Source organism: Odocoileus virginianus, chromosome X (assembly GCF_023699985.2).
Source record: "Odocoileus virginianus isolate 20LAN1187 ecotype Illinois chromosome X, Ovbor_1.2, whole genome shotgun sequence".
In the NCBI taxonomy this organism is placed as follows: domain Eukaryota; kingdom Metazoa; phylum Chordata; class Mammalia; order Artiodactyla; family Cervidae; genus Odocoileus; species Odocoileus virginianus.
Window position 1 is genome coordinate 37,150,216 of NC_069708.1, and position 21,092 is coordinate 37,171,307.

The 21,092-nt window shown below is 35.0% G+C and overlaps 1 protein-coding gene and 1 non-coding gene across 5 annotated transcripts in view; one reads left to right on the plus strand and one right to left on the minus strand.

The window, feature by feature from the left end:
* HDX (highly divergent homeobox) overlaps nucleotides 1-17,060 on the minus strand; it is a 206,092-nt gene extending 189,032 nt beyond the window's left edge. For 3 of the 4 annotated variants that reach the window (XM_070461781.1, XM_020880858.2, XM_020880857.2), the window contains exon 1: nucleotides 16,881-17,060. The gene's annotated coding sequence lies outside the window, so the exon portion shown is untranslated. The remainder of the gene's footprint in view (nucleotides 1-16,880) is intronic. The other variant, XM_070461782.1, reaches the window with a different exon arrangement.
* LOC139033232 (U6 spliceosomal RNA) lies at nucleotides 3,868-3,974 on the plus strand. Its single transcript, XR_011485854.1, has one exon. It is a non-coding gene; the product is annotated as a U6 spliceosomal RNA (small nuclear RNA).
* Nucleotides 17,061-21,092: the final 4,032 nt, after the last annotated feature.

The window sequence follows — 21,092 nt, forward strand, 5'->3', positions numbered from 1 at the left end:
TATGGATGTGAGAGGTGGACTGTAAAGAAAGCTGAGCACCAAAGAATTGATGCTTTTGAACTGTGGTGTTGGAGAAGACTTTTGAGAGTCCCTTGGACTGCAAGGAGATTCAACCAGTCCATCCTAAAGGAAATCAATCCTGAATATTCATTGGAAGAATTGTTACTGAAGCTGAAACTCCAATACTTTGACCACCTGATGTGAAGAGCTGACTTATCGGAAAAGACTCTGATGCTGGGAAAGATTGAAGGCGGGAGGAGAAGGCGACAACAGAGCATGAGATGGTTGGATGACATCACTGACTTGATGGACATGAGTTCAAGTAAATTTCGTATTTGATGATGGACATTGAAACCTGGTGTGCTGCAGTCCATGGCGTCACAAAGTGTCAGACACGATTGAGTGACTGAACAACAACAACCTTACTATCATCATTATAATCAATGGATATTGCATTTTGTCAAATACTTTTTCCTGCATCTATTGAGATAATTGTATAGATATTGTTCTGTTCTTTACATTCTTGATATGGTAAGTTATTCTGATTGGTTTTCAAATGTTGAGCCACTCTTCTGTTCCTGGAATAAATCCCATTTGGTGGTGATGTATTGCTTTTATATATTTTTTGATTTGTTAATATTTTGTTAAAAGTTGTTATTTTCTTCAATTGTATTAGGTTTGGTACATAGTAATAAGTTAGAAAGTGTTTCTTCTCTACTTACATGTTCTAGAAGAGTTTATATAGAATTATTTGCATTTAAATATTTTTTAGAAACTACCAATGAAGCCATCTGTGCATGGAACTTTCTTTGTTGGAAAGTTTTAAACTATGCATTACATTTCTATATTATTAAGACTCTCTAGCTCTTCTTGATTGAGTTTGGGTAGTTTCTGTCTTTCAAAAAAAATTGGTCATTTTATCTAAGTTGCTGAATTTAAAGGTGCAAAGTTTCTTATAGACTATTTTTTTATGCTCTGTTTAGTATTTTGAGGGTATATTATGATGTACTCTTCTTCTTGATACTGGAAATCTGTTTCTTTTGTTTGGTCAGTTTGACAAGAGGTTTATCACCTTTATCAATCTTCTGAAATAATTAGCTTTTCATTTCACTGACCTTTTTTTTGTTATATTACTTCACTTTATATGAAATATTCAGAATAGGCAAATTCATAGAGTCAGAAAGTAGAATAGAGGTTACCATGGGTTGGGCAGCAAGGAGGAATAGGGATTTTTTTTTTTTTTACCATTAAGTCTTTATTATTTTTTTTCATTTATTTTTATTAGTTGGAGGCTAATTACTTTACAATATTGTAGTTCACTGACTTTTGTCTATTGTTTTTCTGTCTTCATTTACAATGATTTCTGCTCTTACCATTACTTTCTTTCTGTTTTATTTGGAATTAATTTGGTCTTCTTTGTTTTCTTTTTCTCTTTTTTTTTAGTTTCTTAAGATGGGAACTTAGATTATAGATCTTTGACCTTTCTCCATTTCTAATTATGAGCAATTAATGCTATAAATTTACTTCTAAGTAGTACTTTGGCAGAATTCTACAAATTTTGATAGGCTGTATTTTTTAACAACCTTACTGAGGTGTATCTGATGTATAAAAGCTGCACAATATTCAGTGTCTACAAATTGATGAGTTTAGTCTTAAACAAAAACCAGTGATACCTTTACCATAATCAAAGTTGTCAACATTTCCAACATCCCGCAGAGTTTCCTTGTGTTTCATTGTGTATATGTTCTGTAACAAGAACACTTAACATGAGACCTGCCCCGTTAACAAATTTTTTAGTGGACAACATTGTTATTGTTGTTCAATCACTAAGTCATGTCTGACTCTTTGCAACCCCATGGACTGTAGCACATCAGGCTCCTCTATCCTCTACTATCTTCTGAAGTTTGCTCAAATTCATGTTCATGGTATACAATACTGTATTGTAAACAATAGGTATAATGTTCTAAAACAGATCTCTATAATTTATTCATTTGGCATAACTGAAACTAACTACCCATTGAATAACAACTTCCCATTTCCTTCACCCTCCATTCCTGGCAACCACCATTGCATTCTCGCCTTCTGGCTCTTTTAGACGCTTCACTTAAGTGGAATCATGCAGCATTTGTTCTGTGACTAGCTTGTTTCACTTTAATGTCCTTCAGGTTCATTCACGTTGTTGCAAATGGCAAAATTTCCTTCTCTTTGACTGAATAACATCCCATTGTATGTATATATTACATTTTATTTATTCATCTGTTGATAGACACTTGGTTATTTCCATATTGTGTCTATTTTGACTAGTGCTGCAATAAATATGGTTGTGCAGCTATCTCTTCAAGATCCTGATTCTAATACTTTTGAATATAGTTGCCCCTTGCTACCTGCAGGAGATTGGTTCCGGGAACCCCAACAAAATCCAAGGATGCTCAAATCCATTATAATTGACTCTCTATATCAACCTATCCCTGGGTTCCAAATCCATGGAAACAAAAAGATGACTATATACCCAGATGTGGGATTGCTAAATCATATGGTAATTCTATTTTTATTCTTTTTCAGGAATCTCCATATTGTTTGCCATAGCTGCTGAACATTAATCAACATCCCACCAACAATGTACAAGGGTTCCAATTTCTCCACAGCATTGCCAATACTTTTTATCTTTTGGTTGTTTAATAATAGGCATTCTAACAGGTTTAATACCATAAACACACACAGAAATCAACTAAAACAAACAAAAAAAAAACTTAAACACAAGACCTGAAACTGTAAAAGTCCTAGAAGAAAACACAGCAAAAATGTTTCTGGACACTGGCCTTGGAAATGACTTCTTGGTTATATCACCAAAAGTACAGGCAACGAAAGCAAACATAGACAAGTGGGATTACATCATACTAAAAAATTCTGCCTAGCAAAGAACAATCAAGTAAATGAAAACACAACCAACAGAATGAAAGTAGATATTTGAAACCATATATCTGGTAAGGGTTAATTTCCAAAATATGTAAGGAACTCCCAAAACTCAATAGCAAAAATAACTAATTATACAATTAAAAGTGAGCAAAGGGCTTAAACAGATATTTCTCTGAAAAAGGCATACAAACGGCCAACAGGTATTTGAAAGATTTGAAAGATCATTAAGCTTCAGGCAAATGCAAAGCAAAACTATGATGACATGATGTATTTTAATCATCATTCAGTTCAAAATACTGATTCTCCCATTTATTGTTTAAAATATGTAAGTATTTTCCAGATATCGTTGTTATTGATTTCCAGTTTAGTGTACTTGTTTCAACTGTTTTAAGTTCTTTACAATTTGTCTTATGGGCCAAGCAGAATATGATTTATTTTAAAGAATATTCCATGTACATTTTGCAAGGAATATATCTTTGGCTGTTGTTGGAAATGCGGTTCTAATAATGTCAATTAGTTTATGTTGGTTAATAATGTTGCTCAGATTTTCTGTATCTATACTGATTTTCTGACTACTTGTTCTATCAATTACTGAAAGAGGAATGGTGAAGTCTCCAAGTATAATTGTGCACTTGTCTGTTTCAACTTTTAATTTTATTAGTTTTACTTTATGTATTTTGAAGATGTTTTGTTAGGAACATACACAACTAATATTGTTACATTCTTTTGGTAAATTGATCCTTTATTCATTATGTAATATACCCTCTTCATTCCTCATACTATTCCTTCTTCTATATTTTGATTTGTTTGACACTGAAGGATATACTTCAGCTTTGTTTTGAATATTCTGTTAATGAATATAATTTTTTTAATCATTTTACCTTTAGCTTATGTCTTCATACATAGTTTTCCTATATGTAAGGTACAGTTGAGCTTTAAAAATCCTATATGCTACTCACTTCAGCAGTACATATATTAAAATTGCAACAATACAAAGAAGATTAGCATGGCCCCTGTGCAAGAATGACATACAAATTCATGAAGCATTCAATATTTTTACGGTCAGTTCTAATACTTTTGTCTATACACCCCCTAACATTTGGATGAGTCTTAGTATATGGGGAAAATTGTGCTTGTTAGAATGAATGAAATACATTATATGCCAAGTTATAGGCCAGGTTATATGTCAGGTTCTTGTCTATGCACTGGAGATAGAGAAGTGGGGAGAAGAATCTCCTGGAACTGATACTATGATAAAGGGATACAGACAATAAAAAATTATATAAGTAAACTATAAAAACATCCAGTATGACAATATGTCTTTAAGCTACTGTGTTTAGATCACTTATATTTAATATAATTACTAATATGGATGGATTTAGGCATATTATTTTAATAACTGTTTTTTGTTGATCCTTCTGATTTTTTGTTCTATTTCCCTGTTCTCAGTTTCCTTTTCGTTATCTGAAAATGTTTTTGTAATATTTTAATTCATTGGCTTTTGGAGTACATATCTTTATATATTTTTGAAGTGCTTTTTTCACTGACTCTGGTGTCTATGGTTTGTCATGAGAAATTCATTGTGTGTGTATTAGTCACTCAGTCATGTCCAACTCTTTGTGAACCCCTGGGCTGTAGACCACCAGGCTTCTATGTCCATGGGATTATCCAGGCAAGAATACCGGAGTGGATTGCCATTCCCTTCTCCAGAGGATCTTCCCACCCCAGCGATCAAACACAGATCTCCTGCATCATGGCCAGACTCTTTACCATTTGAGCTACAAGAAAGCCTAAAATATGGAACACTTCATGAGTTTGCATGTCATCCTTGCACAGGGAGAAATTTATAGTCATTTTCAAATCTTTGTTTCCCTATATATTTTGTTTTGCTCCAGCTGTTTTCAAGACAATACTTTTGATTTTTAGCAATTTGAATATAATGTCTGGTCATGATTTCCTTTGAGTTTAACTTATCTCAAGGGATCTTGAATCTGTAAATTTTTATCATTCTTATGTGTTTGGTAGAGTTAATTCACTAGTGCAGTAATTCAGACAAGGATTTTTTTCCCCCTTTTCTTTCTATTTTTGGCCGTGTCATGTGACATATGGAACTTCCCTGCCCTGGGACCAGACCCACATCCCTTGCATTGGAAGTGCAGAGTCTTAACCTCTGGACCACCAGGGAAGTTCTTCAACGGAAGAATTTTAATGATAAATTCAATTTATTTAATAAAGTGTTCAGTTATTGTAGTTCTTCTCAAACAAGATTTGATAATTTCTGTCTTTCAAAGAATATGTACAATTACTTTAGGTGGTTGACTTTGTAGGCAGAAAGTTAATGGTCCATTAGTATTTTTTGTGTTTTTATTTATTTTGAATTAGAAGATAATTGATTTACAATATTGTGTTGGATTCTGCCATACAACAACATGAATCAGCCACAAGTACATATAAATCTTCCTCCTCCTGAACCTCCTCCCTATCCCCCACCCCATCCCATGCCTCTAGGTTTTCACAGAGCACTGGGTCAAGCTCCTTGTGCCCATAGAGCAGCTTCTCACTGGCTATCCATTTTACACATGGTAGTGTATATATGTCAATGATACTCTTTCAATTCGTCCCATCCTCTCCTTCTCCCACTATGTCTAGTCTGTTCTCCATTTCTGCATCTCTATTCCTGCCCTGCAAATAGGTTCATCAGGACCATTTTTCTAGATTCCATATATATGCATTAATATATGAAATTTGTTTTTCTGTTTCTGACTTACTTCACTCTGTACAACAGACTTTAGGTTCATTCATCTCACTACAACTGACTCAAATGCATTCATTTTATGACTGAGTATTTATTTATTTTTTTCCATTTGTTTTTATTAGTTGGAGGCTAATTACTTTAATATTCCAACTTCTTTATCTATTCATCTACTGATGGACATCTAGGTTGCTTCCATAGTAGTTTTACATTTGTCTCTAGAATTGCAATTTGGATCTTCTGTGTAATGAGAGTTTGATCTTTTAAAATTTAGGAGAATGCAAAAATTAAGCACAACACCAACAGGCATGGCATCCATGCATGTAGATTTGTTGTTGTTCAGTTGCTCAGTCATGTCCAACTCTTTGAAACCCCATGGATAGCAGAATACCAGACTTCCCTGTCCTTCATTATTTCCCAGAATTTGCTCAAACTCATGTCCATTGACTTGATGACAAAGATGTCTCTGTATAATTTTTAATGTAAATTTAATGTTGAAAATTAAAGGATATTATATTACAGTGGAATTCTATTAAAAACTAAGTTGTTAAATAGTGATTTATTTAACAAATTTTACTAAATATGCAATAATGAACTGACACTTTGAACTTAATGAAATTTGAATACATGCAAAAGAATTGCTATGGCAAATCTGTTATTAGAAGCTCTCACTGTAATCTATCATTTACATTTAACAATCCTCATCTTTACAAATAGCAGTTTTCTATTTAGCTATTTTATAATTAACTTATCAGAACTTGCAAATATCACAAAAAAATTTCATCATCTTCTAAGCATGAAGTCAAGTAACAGGCATTGCATCTATTTAAAGACTATGAAAGGATATTCTTTATTTGTTTATTGGGCTATAACTACTGAAATGCATTGTACACATCTCTTATCTTTCATTTTAATAGAGATATTATTGGCCTCTATCACTAAGATAGACATATGAAACAGGAAATTTTAACAACAATCTATATAATTTTCTCAGGGCATGAAGAAACTGTACACTAATCTCATTTTTAAAAACACTTTAAAATTCTCTACAATTGATGTTAATATTATCCAGTTACATAAAAGTTAAATATATATTCATAGTGGCATGGGCACAAATTCCAAGACAATATTATGTATATATTGTTCATATAAACAGATGAAAGTATATATCTACACGACATAGCTCTATAGCCATATGTAAATGTTCAAAAAATTATTGGCAAGTAGATATGTTAGATCTCAGATATTTCATCAATTTTAATAACTTGTTAGCTTTTAATGATGCTGCTTTTATCACAAATAATAAAATATTTTTAAACTACAAATACCTTATCAGTACACTCAGATATCAAAACTCATAACAAAGTAAAAAAGATCAATTTCAAACAGATAACCTGTTGGACAACAGAAGCATAAACAGGGCCTCAACTGGAAAACGGATTTCCTGTTTTCTTCAGCTCTAATTACATACAATCATAGAAAATATGTGACCATTGTTACATAGAATCTCCCAATGAGTTAAACACTACCTTGATCCATATATATTTGTTGACTAATTTTTATTCATTTTTACATTTCTAGCTCCAAGCAAATTGTGCAAGTAAATCATTTCTATCTTTCACCAATTCATGATAGTGATGCCATTGCCATAAGCCCTGACCACTAACATCTAGTAATTAACATTCTAAATTAAGATTTTTAAATGCAGATTGCATTTTAATTTACTACTGAGGAGAGCTTTATAAAATTTCTCATAGTTGCACACTGCAAAAGTAATTATTAATTAGTAACTCATTATATCAAAATAATATGTCTCTTGAATTTCACTGTACTATGAATTTATCCTTTTTAGTTCTCTCTTAACCTTTTCTTATCATCTACATAACTCTATCCTACTCTTTCTTAACTCCTTCCCACTCTCGGCAAAAGTTTTCATGGGTAATTACAACTTGTTTTTAAAATGTTGAAGCCATATTTACTCACTTAAACTAGATAGGTTTTTAATGTTTTGTGAATCAAATTTACATAGTGTATATTAAGACTTAAGGGTAGTTTTACCTAGAAGCAAAGAGATGAATTATTTGATTTTCTTATATTTCAATTTCTGATTTTACTGCAAAAACTGCAAAGGTTTTGAGGGTAAAAATATGCATCCTATTCTTCAGGGAATCTGGGGGAAGATTTCTCAAAGCACACCATCTGTAACATGTATAGTTTTGAAACAACACACACACACACTTTTAATTCATCAAACAGTGGAAGCATAAATTTATCCCTACAAATAATTTGAATAGACTAAAAAACTGTATAATAGTTGAAAAGACTCATGGAGTGCAACTCAAAGCTGATAGTCACAGGTAAAGTCTTTTTTTTTTTTTTTTTTTTCGTTTAAAAGAGGGAAACAAAATCAAAAAAAATCTTTCCTACATTGTCCAAATCTACCTTTGGGTCTCTGAGGAACTCTGTCTTAATGTACTTAACTCATTCCATCAAATGTATTTTAATTGTGATTTATGACTATAAAAAAGCAGCTTTGTCACTATACCTGGTAGAAAGACTCTGTGTGTGAGTGAATACATGCATCTTATGGGTTTTCTTTTCAAGATTATCAGTGAAATAAAACCCTCAAATTTAAAAATCTTCATAAAACTTGCAGACCCCTAAGAACATGTCCTTGGACACCCTATGATCTGCAGACTGTAATTTCAGAGACACTGCCCTATGTTAAGCCTATGACATTAAGATAGAAAACTTATGCTATAGCCAAATCATGGATGTATGTATGCTTGAAGAATGGGATAAATAGTAACCCCTAATGATTTTGTTGGCACTGCATTTCTCCTTCATAGTCATATTTTTCACTTGGATATGAAGCACAACAGACTGTTACATAACAAAGATGCTGCTGGGTATTTCATCACAATTATATTCATTGGTGTTAATCAGACCATATCTGAACATATTGACTATATTATCCAAGGTTTGACCATGATCATATTAAGCAATTGTTATTTTACTGCTAATTTAATTCAGGTAACTTGATAACAATTTGAAAAAATACTCTCAATGCTATTTAGAAAGTATACCTTCACCTGTGAATTTTGAGAACACATATTGCTTTAATGTATTTTGCAGAGTGAGAAATCAGAGCAAAACTTTTTGCAAAGTAATCCTTTCCTCTCTAAGTCACTGCTCTCAAACGTTGCCAATATATAAGTGTATTACCACAGACATTTTAATTTATTCACTTAAAATGTATTTCTTAAGCATATATTTGCATATTATAGTGGTATTAATGTACTGTGTTCTGAATGTATCTTAATTACAAAGTGGTCAAGAGAGTCAAAAGAATGGTATTTCTCAATATCTTTATTGCTTTTCTTTAAAAGGTGAGAGAAAATGGGCAATGGATGGCAAGAAAGGTAATTATTAAAATACTGTTTCCTGAAGAGAACATTAACATAATTTTGACTGCACTTAATACTTTTTATTAATATATTAATTTAATAGCATTAAAATTTAATTAATAAATAGAATCATATATTTTTAAGCTAGGTATAATGAAGATTGTGCCCTCATTTCACAGTTGAATAAACTCAGGGCCAGACATGTGATATTTTTCTTTGTCTCACAAAATATGCCTAATGTATATTATAAACACTTTGATGTCTAATTCACTTTATCCAATACTTAGCATATTATAAAACACAAAATTACTAATTAAGTGATTTTGAGGATGATATCAACTTAGATACCAACTAAAGGACTATCTTGACGATATCAGTTTGCTAGGGCTGCTATAACAAAGTATCAAAAACTGGGTGGCTTAAGCAGAAATTTATTGTTTCACAGTTCTAAAGTCTAGATATCTGAAATCAAGGTGTTGGAAGGGTTGGTTGCTTATGAGGACAGTGAGGGAAGGATGGGTTGTAGGCCTCTCTCCTTGGCTTGTAAATGGCCATCTTCCTGTTTACATGGCATTCTCCCTTAGTACTGACTAATTGCTTCTCCTAATAACAAGATTAGATGCTGGCTTCCTTTATCAGCCCAAAAGGCCATCATTTCCTGTGCAGACCTTTACCCCTCTGTATCCCAATTCCTGGAATCTGTGAATATTTTATGCTCCATGGGAAGTGAATTAAAGTTGCAGAAGGAATTAAGGCTGATAATCAGTTGACCTTAAAGTAAAGAGATTATCCTAGATTATTTTAGTGGGCCTAGTGTAATCACAGTTATCTTTAAATCTGAAAGATGGAGACAGAAGAATGTCAGAGTGATGCAATGTGAAACATGTGATCAGTCATTGCTGACTTTGAAGATGAAAGAGGACCGCATGCTAAGAAATGTGGATAACTCCTAGAAGCTAGAAAGGATAAGTAAATATATTCTTCCTTAAAACTTCCAGAAAAGAAAGCCCTGTTGACATCATGATTTTCACCCAGTGAGACCTGTTTCAGACCATTAACCACCAGAATTGTTAGATAATACATGTGTAGTTTAAAGTCACTGTCTTTGTGGTAATTTATTACAGGAGCAAATAGAAAACTAATACAGTTCCTCTTGAAGATATTAGTGACAGTGACCCCAATAAAGCTATACTCTTCTGTAACACTGTTGACAAGTCAAGCAAGTAGGGTAAACAACATTTCAATAGTAAGGTCATTACTATCAACAAAGTAAATGGATTTTTTCAGACTTTTAACAATTTTACCCATCACATAGGTGTAGCTATCTTCTCAATGAGATAATGCTGACTCTAGAATGGAGCAAAACTGATGCATATTAAACAGACAATACTTTGATTATATATCACTTTACACATGTGAAAATGGACAAAAGGAAGTTCACTTTTTTCTATGATTATCAGCTCTTAAAAGTTTAGGTTGTACAGGAATTCATATTTCACTTTAGACTTTGACATGTATGGGAATCACCCAGGGATCTTATTAAAATGCAGATTCTGATTCGGTAGGTCTTGGGTGGAGCCAGAGATTCAGCAATATTCTAAGTGATGCCCATGCTACTATTCCATGGAACACACTTTGAATAGCAAGGATTTAATAGACACAGAAGCACCAAACCCTACCAGAAAAGTAAACTGGCTCCAAATGACAATGAACACTGAGTTCTCTCTACATTAAGCACTCCTAGTGGGGGAAAAAAAAAAACACCTCAAACTGATATTTAGCATCTCTTCAGTATTCACTGGAGGTAAGAGTGAGCCTCTAAGTTCTAATTAAAATGCTTGACTGATTATTTTCATAACACATGCATATTAAAATTTTAATACCTTCATGTTGTCTTAGAATAGTGAGGATGAGTCAGGGCTGAACATTCTATACCTAATGTAATACTGCCCATTAATGTAGAATATATTTCTTCTACCACATTTTACAATTACTTAGATCTTTTCCAATTGTTTCTCTGTTGAGGGGATTTCAACACAACAAGCAATCGGTTTCTGAATGGGAAAAGCTACTCAGAGAATGAGTCTCAGATAATTACTCTCCTAATTGGCATAGTTATTTCATTCATTTCATACTGTGGAGAAAGGGAAATATATTCCCAACTGAATGCAGAGTTCCAGAGAATAGCAAGGAGAGATAGACAGCCTTCTTAAGTGAACAATGCAAGAAAGAAAAGAATACAATAAAATAGGAAAGACTAGAGATCTCTTTAAGAAAACCAGAGATACAAAGGAAACATTTCATGCAAAGCTAGGCACAATAAGGGACAAAAATGCAAGGACCTAACAGAAACAGAAGAGATTAAGAAAAGGTGGCAAGAACACGCAGAAGAACTGTACAAAAAAAAAAAAAAATCTGCATGACCCAGATAACCATGATGGTGTGGTCACTCACCAAGAGCCAGACATGCTGGACTGTGAAGTCAGGGGGCACTTAGGAACCTTTACTACAAACAGAGCCAGTGGAGGTGATGGAATTCCAGCTGAGCTATTTCTAATTCTAAAAGATGATGCTGCTATAGTCCTACACTCATTATGCCAACAAGTTTGGAAAATGTGCAGTGGCCACAGGCCTGGAAAACCTCAGTTTTCATTCCAATGCCAAAGAGTATTCAAATTACCATATAATTGCACTCATTTCACACGTCAGCAAGGTAATGGTCAAAATCCTTCAAGCTAGGTTTCAGCTTACGTGAACTGTGAACTTCCAGATGTACAAGCTCGATTTAGAAAAGGCAGAGGAACCAGAGATCAAATTGTCAACATACACTGGATCATAGAAAAAGCAAGGGATTTCCAACAACAACAAAAAAAATCTATTTCTGCTTCATTGACTACACTAGAGTCTTTGACTGTGTGGATCACAAAAAACTGCAGAATATTCTTAATGAGATGGGAATACCAAACCACATTACCTGTCTCCTTGAGAAACCTGTATGCAGGTCAAGAAGCAACAGTTAGAACCGGACATGAAAAAATGAACTGGTTCAAAATTGGGAAAAGAGTACATCAAGGGTATATACTGTCACCTTGCTTATTTAACTGATGTGCAGAGTACATCATGCAAATGCGAGGCTGGATAAAGAACAAGCTGGAATTGAGATTGTGAGGAGAAATATCAACAACCTCAGATATGCAGATGATACCACTCCACTTTAATGGCAGAAAGTGAAGAAGAACTAAAAAGCCCCTTGATTAAGGTGAAAGAGAAGAGTGAAAAAGCTGGCTTAAAACTCAACATTCAAAAAATGAAGATCATGGCACCTGGCCCCATCATTTCATGGCAAATAGATGGGAAAAATATGGAAACACTGTCAGATTTAATTTTCTTGGGTTCCAAAATCAATTCGGATAGTGACTGCAACCACAGAATTAAAGAACACTTGCTCCTTGGAAAAATAACTATGACAAATCTAGACACTGTATCAAAAATCAGAGACATCACTTTGCTGACAAAGGTCTGTATATCAAAGCTATGGTTTTTCCAGTAGCCATGTATGAATGTGAGACAAAGAAGGCTGAGCAACAAAGAATTAATGCTTTTGAACTGTGGTGCTGTATAAGACTCTTGAGAGTTCCTTGGACAACAGGGAGATCAGACCAGTCAATCCTAAAGGAAATCAATCCCGAATATTCATTGGAAGAAATGGTGCTGAAGCTGAAGCTCCAATATTTTGGCCACCTGTTGTGAAGAGCTGACTCACTGAAAAATACCCTGCTGCTGGGAAAGACTGAGGGCAAGAGGAGAAGGGAGCGACAGAGGATGAGATGGTTACATGGCATCACTGACTCAACGGGCATGAGTTTAAGCAAACTCCAGGAGATAGTGAAGGACAGGGAAGTCTGGTGTGTTGCAGTCCATGGGATTGCAAATAGTCAGACATGACTTAGCGACTAAACAACAACAAATTTCATCCATAAAAGACACAATAGGTAGACCAAACTAAACAAATAAGAAAGTATAATATATAAAGCAATGTATTACTGTAGGAGAAAACACCTCTATCTGTCCTTTCACAGTGAAGAAATACTTTCACCACTGCTCGGTACTTGACAGTAGGAAAAATAATGTATGGGTCTATATGCCTTCTGCCATTGAAGCCACTGGAGTCAAACAAAGATCCCTTCTAAAACTCAGCCTATCTGTTAAAAAGTTTCATTTCCACTGAGAAAGGAATATATCACAGGCATTACATAATCATAAAGAGAGATAAGTCTGGAGAAATTTTACACACAATGTTTAAAAACAATAAATGAAGTTTGGCCTCACTCTAGCTCTCCAATCTAGAACCTAGTAGTTAAGAGTGAAGCCTCTAGAATGATGCTTGCTTTGAAATACTGGCTCTGCCACTTACTACTTGTATGATTTTGGGCAGGCACCATACACAAATGCTTGTCTACTTGAGAAAAGTGCCTACACAGGGCATATAAGTTACATGTTTCCATGGATGTATTAAGAAGCTTAAAGTAAATTTCCCCCAATTCCAAGGGAAGAACAGCTAAGAAAACATTTTCCTCAATTTTTGCCTCTCTAAAAAATAACACATTTAAAGATTCTAAGGATCAACCCAACTGGAGATAAATCTCATGAAAAATGATAGATCAAGAAGGTAAGACAGCTGCTGTTGTAAGTTTCTTTACAGATGTCAAATGCAAGTTATAGCATTTGATTGACATAAAATAGCATTTGACTGACACAGTATAATGTTAATTGTTCAGCTGCTATGTACCTGGATCGCTGGTTACTCCAGGCAATTTAGCTACTTGTTAGCACAAAAATGATTCCATTTGCATAGACAGGTTTCAGTTTATTGTCTTGAAATTTTATGGAGGCTAGAAAGGTCACAGTTGTTGGTGACAGTTTCTGAATATACTAACTGGAGAGTCCCCTTTGTATGCAGAACATATATCTCTAGAATTTTCACACTTTACTTCCAAATCACTATGCTAGATATAGTATATTCAGACACCACTAATTTCATGTTTATCAGACTCTACAGTAAAATCAAAATCAACAATTCAAATATTTTTATCCTGTTGGGGATCACAAAAATACATAAAAACATAAAAAAATACATTACTACAAAAACATAATTCCCTCTGGGAGTACAATTTTAAAAGTAGAATTAATTAAATACTTTAAAAAATATTCATAGTTTACTTCACAATAGTTTTCAAGTTTACAGGTTATAATAATACCCTTTGGACTGCTTTTCATGCATGTTCCTCAACCTCAAACCTTGATACAATATTGTGATGGTTCCTCAAAGTGAGGCAGCAAAGTAAAATCTATAGAAAGCCTCTGTATTAAACCACAGTCACTTTCATTCAAATAAAATTGAGGTCCATGAAACAATGCAGTCTGAAGCCCAAGGAGCAGGAAAGTAACAGTTGAAACGTTATAAAATAGAAATTATGGAAACCATCACAATGATTAGCTCTGATTCAAGATAAAAACTATCAGTGACAGTCAATGTAAAGCAGCAAATGTAAGACATCTTGCAATAAAAAGAGTGAATAATTGGTATATTTAAAAGAAATGCATAAAGCAATGTTATCAAAGAGAAATACAGAAATAGGAAAATGTCTTAGTATTTTCCAAACTGAGAAAATTACAGACAGAACCACTTCTGGGATAATGTTCCTTTGGTCTTATGAGGACAAAATATATTCACAGGTCACCCAACATATAGAGATGTCTGTATTGCATTTTCTTTGACTCATATTCAGGTTTATTCAGTTACTGGAGGGTTCCTTGCTTGACCAATGATGAATAAGTTTCCACGTACATACAGTTCTTTATAACTATATTACTTCATTTCCCAAGAAATTGGAAAACAAAGACCATATAGCAATAGATATTTCAAATAGTCATCTAGGTGCCTTGGATAAAGAAATACATGGTAGATGGCATGGTACCAACTCTTAAGAACAGATTTAAAATCCAGTTGACGAATCTGGTCTAACACATACACACACACAAAATTAAAGCAGGCTATAAGAAAAGTGGCAAATGTAAGAACTGACATAGGAGTTCTAGAAAAGGTGAGCTTAATAAGAGTTGGATTATACTTAGGAGGTACTTATGAGAGGTGTAACTTAAGTTGAGCTTTCAAAGCGGGTAAGATTTGATTAGACAAAGAGAGAGCATCCTAGGTGAAGGGAGTGGTAATTGTACAAGGAGCGAAATTCTGTAGGTAGATTGTTCAGGGCTCATTAGGGACAGTTGTGCACTAAGAAATAAAGATAATATTCCTGCGGTACAATTAAGTGAGATTAGGAAGCTCTTTGCAATCCAAGTATATCTGGGCTTTGAACAATAGAAAATAAGGAGCCAATAATATTTTGGTGAAGAAAAATGATTTGTTGAAGGAAGTGCTTAAGTCATTAGCCTGTTAGGATGAATTAGAAGGCTGGGTAGGAGGCTCCTGGAATGACTGAATGGATAGTGATGAGAGTTTAGACTGCAAAATAAGGGGGAAATGGTAGAAGAGGCTTTCAAAGGAAAACTCACCAAGACTTGATAACCCCTTAACTATGAGAAATGGGGAAAAATCCATATTTCTTTGTAAAATAGTTAGGAGTTCATGATCTGACCGTGGAGCAGAAGTATTAACACTACTATAAAATTTATCCACCAAGGACAGAACAAAGGCAGATAGGCAGGATTGTTCCTCATGTTTGCTGAGTAATATAGTCCCTCCCAATGAAGGGAAGTTGGACAAGGGTCTCTCAAAATAAGATTTGACCTTGGTTCTAACAGTGGCACAGAGGAAGAAGGGAAAAGGACTTAGCACCAAGCCTGAAACTGAGACCAAAGCTTTATAAGAGACTTTTTCAAGAAGGAAAAAGGAGACAGGTAAGGATTTTTGTTTATATTTTTAGTCTCTCCAAACAGTTTAAGTATCAAACATCACTGAGTGGCACACCTAATCAGAGTTCCTTGAAGACTAAAAGTTTGATTCACTTGAATAATTAGTGTTTTCTCCAAATGGTTTCTCATCTCAGTAATTTCTATTCCAAACTCCTCTCCGAGTTCTTTCCATTATTCTAAATCCGATTAGTGAAGATTAAGAATTTGCCGTCCTAAAATTCTCAGGCCCACTTGGGGATGGATATGCTCTTACAAAGTAACTGATAGATTCTTTCCATCAATTAGCGCTTGAAACATTACAAGGCCAATTTACCAACCCTTCCCAAATTCTGCTCAGACAGACCTCAGCCCCACCCCCTCCAGATAAAGAAAAAAGCGCATGCGCAAATTCTAAGCCTATTCTCCTAGCCAGGAACTCCTCACCCACCCACACCCCCGCTCACGCCCCACAAAGGTGGTTATTGCGCAGGCGCAGCACCTTCTGCGCGTTTGAGTAGGGCTGTGCGAAATCTACAGTCCAGTGAAATCTAGAAGTGGTAGAATTCACCTCTTTCCTTTCTTCCGAGACAGAGTCGCCACTTCCTCTTACTCTGGGGCCAGAAGCGCGACCCAAACGTCGCCCTCTCTCGGAGCGAGATCTTTCGCTCTCTGCCAGTGTCTACTGTATCCCTTTCATCAGCTCTTTTTTAACCTCATGCTGCCTCTAGGCTTCACTCGGAGGGTAGAAGCAGTTGGTTTCCCAAAAGCCGCACCAGTCTGTTGGCAGCCTTTTTAGGCCGCTGAACCTCCGTGCCTGGCACTGGGCAGAGCATTAGCTCGGCGCCTTGTTCGCCCTCCTTCACCTTACACACCCACACATGCAGGGTGCTTACCTCGGGTGTGGTGCGGTCACAGGAAAGAAAGAAGATCCCAGATCAAGGCAGTTCTGGGGCAGGCGTATTCAGCGAGATTTTTCCTGGGTCTTCACTGCCTCCTCAGACAATGAAATCAGCGTGTCCGATCATCAATTCTCATCATGATCGTGACGTCACAAAAGACAGCGGCCAATGGGAGCCCGAGATCAGCTCTGGACAGTCCCTGGCCTCAGCCCAGAACCCAAGAGTGGGTAGGGGGAGGAGAGATAGCTGCCTGCAATGGGGCTGCCTCTCCCCGCACGTATCAGCTACATCTGAAGCCAAGTCTCTCAGTACCTCTGGCTTCCTGAGTAGAAGTGAACGCCCAGCATCCCTGTGACTATAGTAGTTATATGCCAGCCATTTGAGCAGGTCCTGCCTGGTCTTCCAAGTCGAGATTCGCTTGCAGCAGAATTGTTGCACGCTGCCAAAATCAAGTGATCACATACAGAAATATATATACTTTTTGTGGTCAGTGTTCAATTGACAAATGTATCGAACATTCAGAAAAATATTACCGAAATCAAGGTGTCCACTGAGCCTTTAGAGTTTGTGTATTGTTAAAACAAGCCCAAGAGTGAGTGTATTGGTTAAGGTCTCCTGTTGAGTCTGACAACTGAAGAAATTAAAATTATCGTTTCTGTTCACCTAACCTTAATATCTGTTTTGTTGGAAGTTTGAGTAATCACCATTATACCATAACAGGAAAAAAAACAAAAAACAACCCTCAAGCTATATGTTACCTTAGTTAACACACTTGATACACTCCCAAAATAAGCTGAATGATATTGCCACTAGAGACACAGAATTCATTGATCTTCTGCCATTATGGAACTTACCATTCATAGATACAGTATGACTAGCACACACACAATACAATAAAGTACATGACCATGTTGTTCAGTATAAAGGACAGACAAGAGTTACATCATTTAATGACTGAAAGGATCAGTGAGGTGAGGATAGTTGTAGAAGCATTCTGTGTTGTATTGAAAACTGAGCTGATTGTTGAATGGGGGATAAGAAAGGATGGAAAACATTGTCTTAAAGGGGAAGAAATAGGCAAAAGTAGGACAGTATATGTGTATATATAAATATAAATATATATGTGTGTATATATATGTGTGTGTGTGTGTATATATATATATATACAGGAGGTTCATGATGAAATCAGCCTCACAAACAGAGGGCATATTTTGGGAACCAGTGGGAGATAAGGTATATTGATATTAAAGCCTTTGAATGTAGGCAGAGAACTTTGATCTTATTAAAAGCTACCAAGGGCCTTAGGGCAAGGTACCTCAAACTTTTACAGTCAATCTATAGAGCAGTTTAAGTATTTCTTACAACAAAAGTCAGATCATGACCAGCTCCAGATCATCCAATGGCTTCCATTCATATATGCTACAAAATACAAATTAACCCCAATGTCTTAAATGATCTGGCTTTTCCCATCTCTCTGGCCTTCTTTCCTGCCACTCTACCACTAACTCACTTGCCAGTCACACAGCGTTTTCTTCATTTCTCAAACAAATTAAGCTCTTGACCTCATCAGGGCCTTTGTACTATTGTTCCCTCTGATCTTTTTTAGGACTTGGTCCCTTACTTGATTCACATCTCTGCTCAAATGTAACCTCTTTAAAATGTATTAATTATATGTAACTTCTTTCAAAGTAATTTCTTTAAAATTTAAAGAGGTTACACAATCATATTTCAAATTTCTATCTTTTCCACACTCCCTATACCTACCTACCTATACCCTTTTCTTTTTAAATTTTTCCTTATAGCACTTATTGCTAATATACTCTATATATTTTAGTTATTGCAAATATAGACTTCACAAGGGTGAGTTTCTTTGTCTGTTTTATTATTATATCGATGGCATCTAGAAGAGTCCTGGACATAAAGTAGACAAATCAGTAGGCAGATTTTGAAAGAATGACTGAAAGATTTTTCAAGTGATCTGTCAGTCATCATTTTGCTGTTTGAACCAGATTGGGAGTAGGCTGTTGTGACAGAGATCACTTAGATAGTTGTAATAGTAATCCAGGTTCTGGATTACTTGAGTCTAAATCAGGATGTTAAGAGCATAAATGAAGAGAAATAATTGAAGTTGAGATACTTTAAATAAAGAATAATAAAAGTGGAAGTGGAGAATTTAGAGATGAGCTACCTATGACAAGTTAACATGTTCATTAAGTACTTACTGCATACCTTGAAATGAAGTGATTTGAGAGAAAAGTGGCAGCTTCCTTACCCTTGAAAAATTTATAAACCAGATTATTACAAAAAGAGGTAATTTTTTTGTAGTTGATCATTCTTCTTTTCCCCTCACACTTAATATCCAAGACATCAGTAAATTCTGTATGCTGTACCTTCAAAATATGCTCCAAATATGAGCACATTTTACTTCCTCTTTTCCTACTATACCAAATACACTATCACTTCTAGCTTGAATAGATACAATACAAAAGCATCTTACATGATTTCCTATAATCTTCTATTGTCCTTCTTTAATACTTTCTTTTAACATCAGTTAAAACATTCTTTACAAAGTTGAATCAGATCATATCATTTCCCAGTTTAAAACCCTCCAAATGTTTCCCATTAGAGTAAAAATAAAGCTTTAAATCATTGTTACTACTTAACTGTCACCACTTTTTTCTGCCTTAGTTCACTATGTTGTAACTAAGCCTTTACCTCCATCACACCTCTTTCTGGGAAGCCTGTTCTGGCTTTATATATGTTACATTTGTGCCTTCTTGGAAAACTCTTTCCTCAGATCTCCACATAGCACACTTCTTCACCCAGATTGTCTGCTAAAATTTGCCTCCTCAGATGTATCTTCAGGGACCAATATACTTAAAATACTATCCCCAAATCAGTCTCTCTCCTCTATCCTCCTGTTGTGCTTTATTTATTTTTTAACATCACTATAAGAAATCATGTAATTTGTTTATATGCTTATTCTGTTCTTCCCCAAGAGGGTAGGGATTTTATCTGTTTTATTTACTGTTATAGCACCAGTACCTAGAATGACACCTGGCATGTAGTAAGCATTGAATAAGCCTTTTTGAATGAGTGGATATAGGAAAGTATAGACTGTGTGATGCAATCTAGGCAAAAGTAATAAACATTCAGAAATCAGAGGTGTTTCTAATGTCATGACTTATGCATCTGTACCTACTCTGTTCACAATATATTAATTAAATGTTTATTGAATTTGTACGTGAAATCAATAGAGGAAGAATATTTAAAGCATGTATATTAACCAAGATTTCAAAGATCTCAAAAGACTCAACATACAAACGGAACAAGATCAAGTTTGACAGGGATCAACAGTCAGTATTTCATTTATGTTTGTGAAAATCAGTTACAAAAGTAAATGATGGGCAATAAATACTTAAGGTGGGAAATGCTTTATTTCAAAATTTTATAAATTGAATATTTTCTAGTATACCAATGATCTTAAGCAAGATAATTGAGACAAACTGCATTATGAAAAAACATATAAAGCAAGAAATGTACTAAGGTATCCTGTACCTTGATCAGACAACATTTACTCTGTTCAGTTGATTGCTTCTTATTTTAAAAGAAATATTCACAGATGGCTGCTTCTAGATAAGAGAAATCAAGAATGATGAGGCACCTAAAAAATATGATATGAGGCAATCAAGGCTCCAGAAGTTGAGGTTGCTTAATTTAAAGAGAGCAAGATCTGGAGAGAACATATCTTCAAATATTTGAAAGACTACTGATAGACAGAATGCCTGAAGAACTACGGATGAAGGTTTGTGACATTGTATAGGAGGCAGAGATCAAGACCATCCACAAGAAAAAGAAATGCAAAAAGGCAAAATGGTTATTTAAGGAGGCCTTACAAATTGTTGATGAAAGAAGAGATGCCAAAGGCAAAGGAGAAAAGGAAAAATATACCCATTTGAATGCAGAGTTCCAAAGAATAGCAAGGAGAGATAAGAAAGCCTTCCTAAGTGATCAATGCAAAGAAATAGAGGAAAGCAATAGAATGGGAAACACTAGAGGTCTCTTCAAGAAATGTAGAGATACCAAGGGAACGTTTCATGCAAAGATGGGCTCAATAAAGGACAGAAATGGTTTGGGCCTAACAGAAGCAGGAGATATTAAGAAGAGGTGGCAAGAATACACAGAAGAATTATACAAAAAAATGTC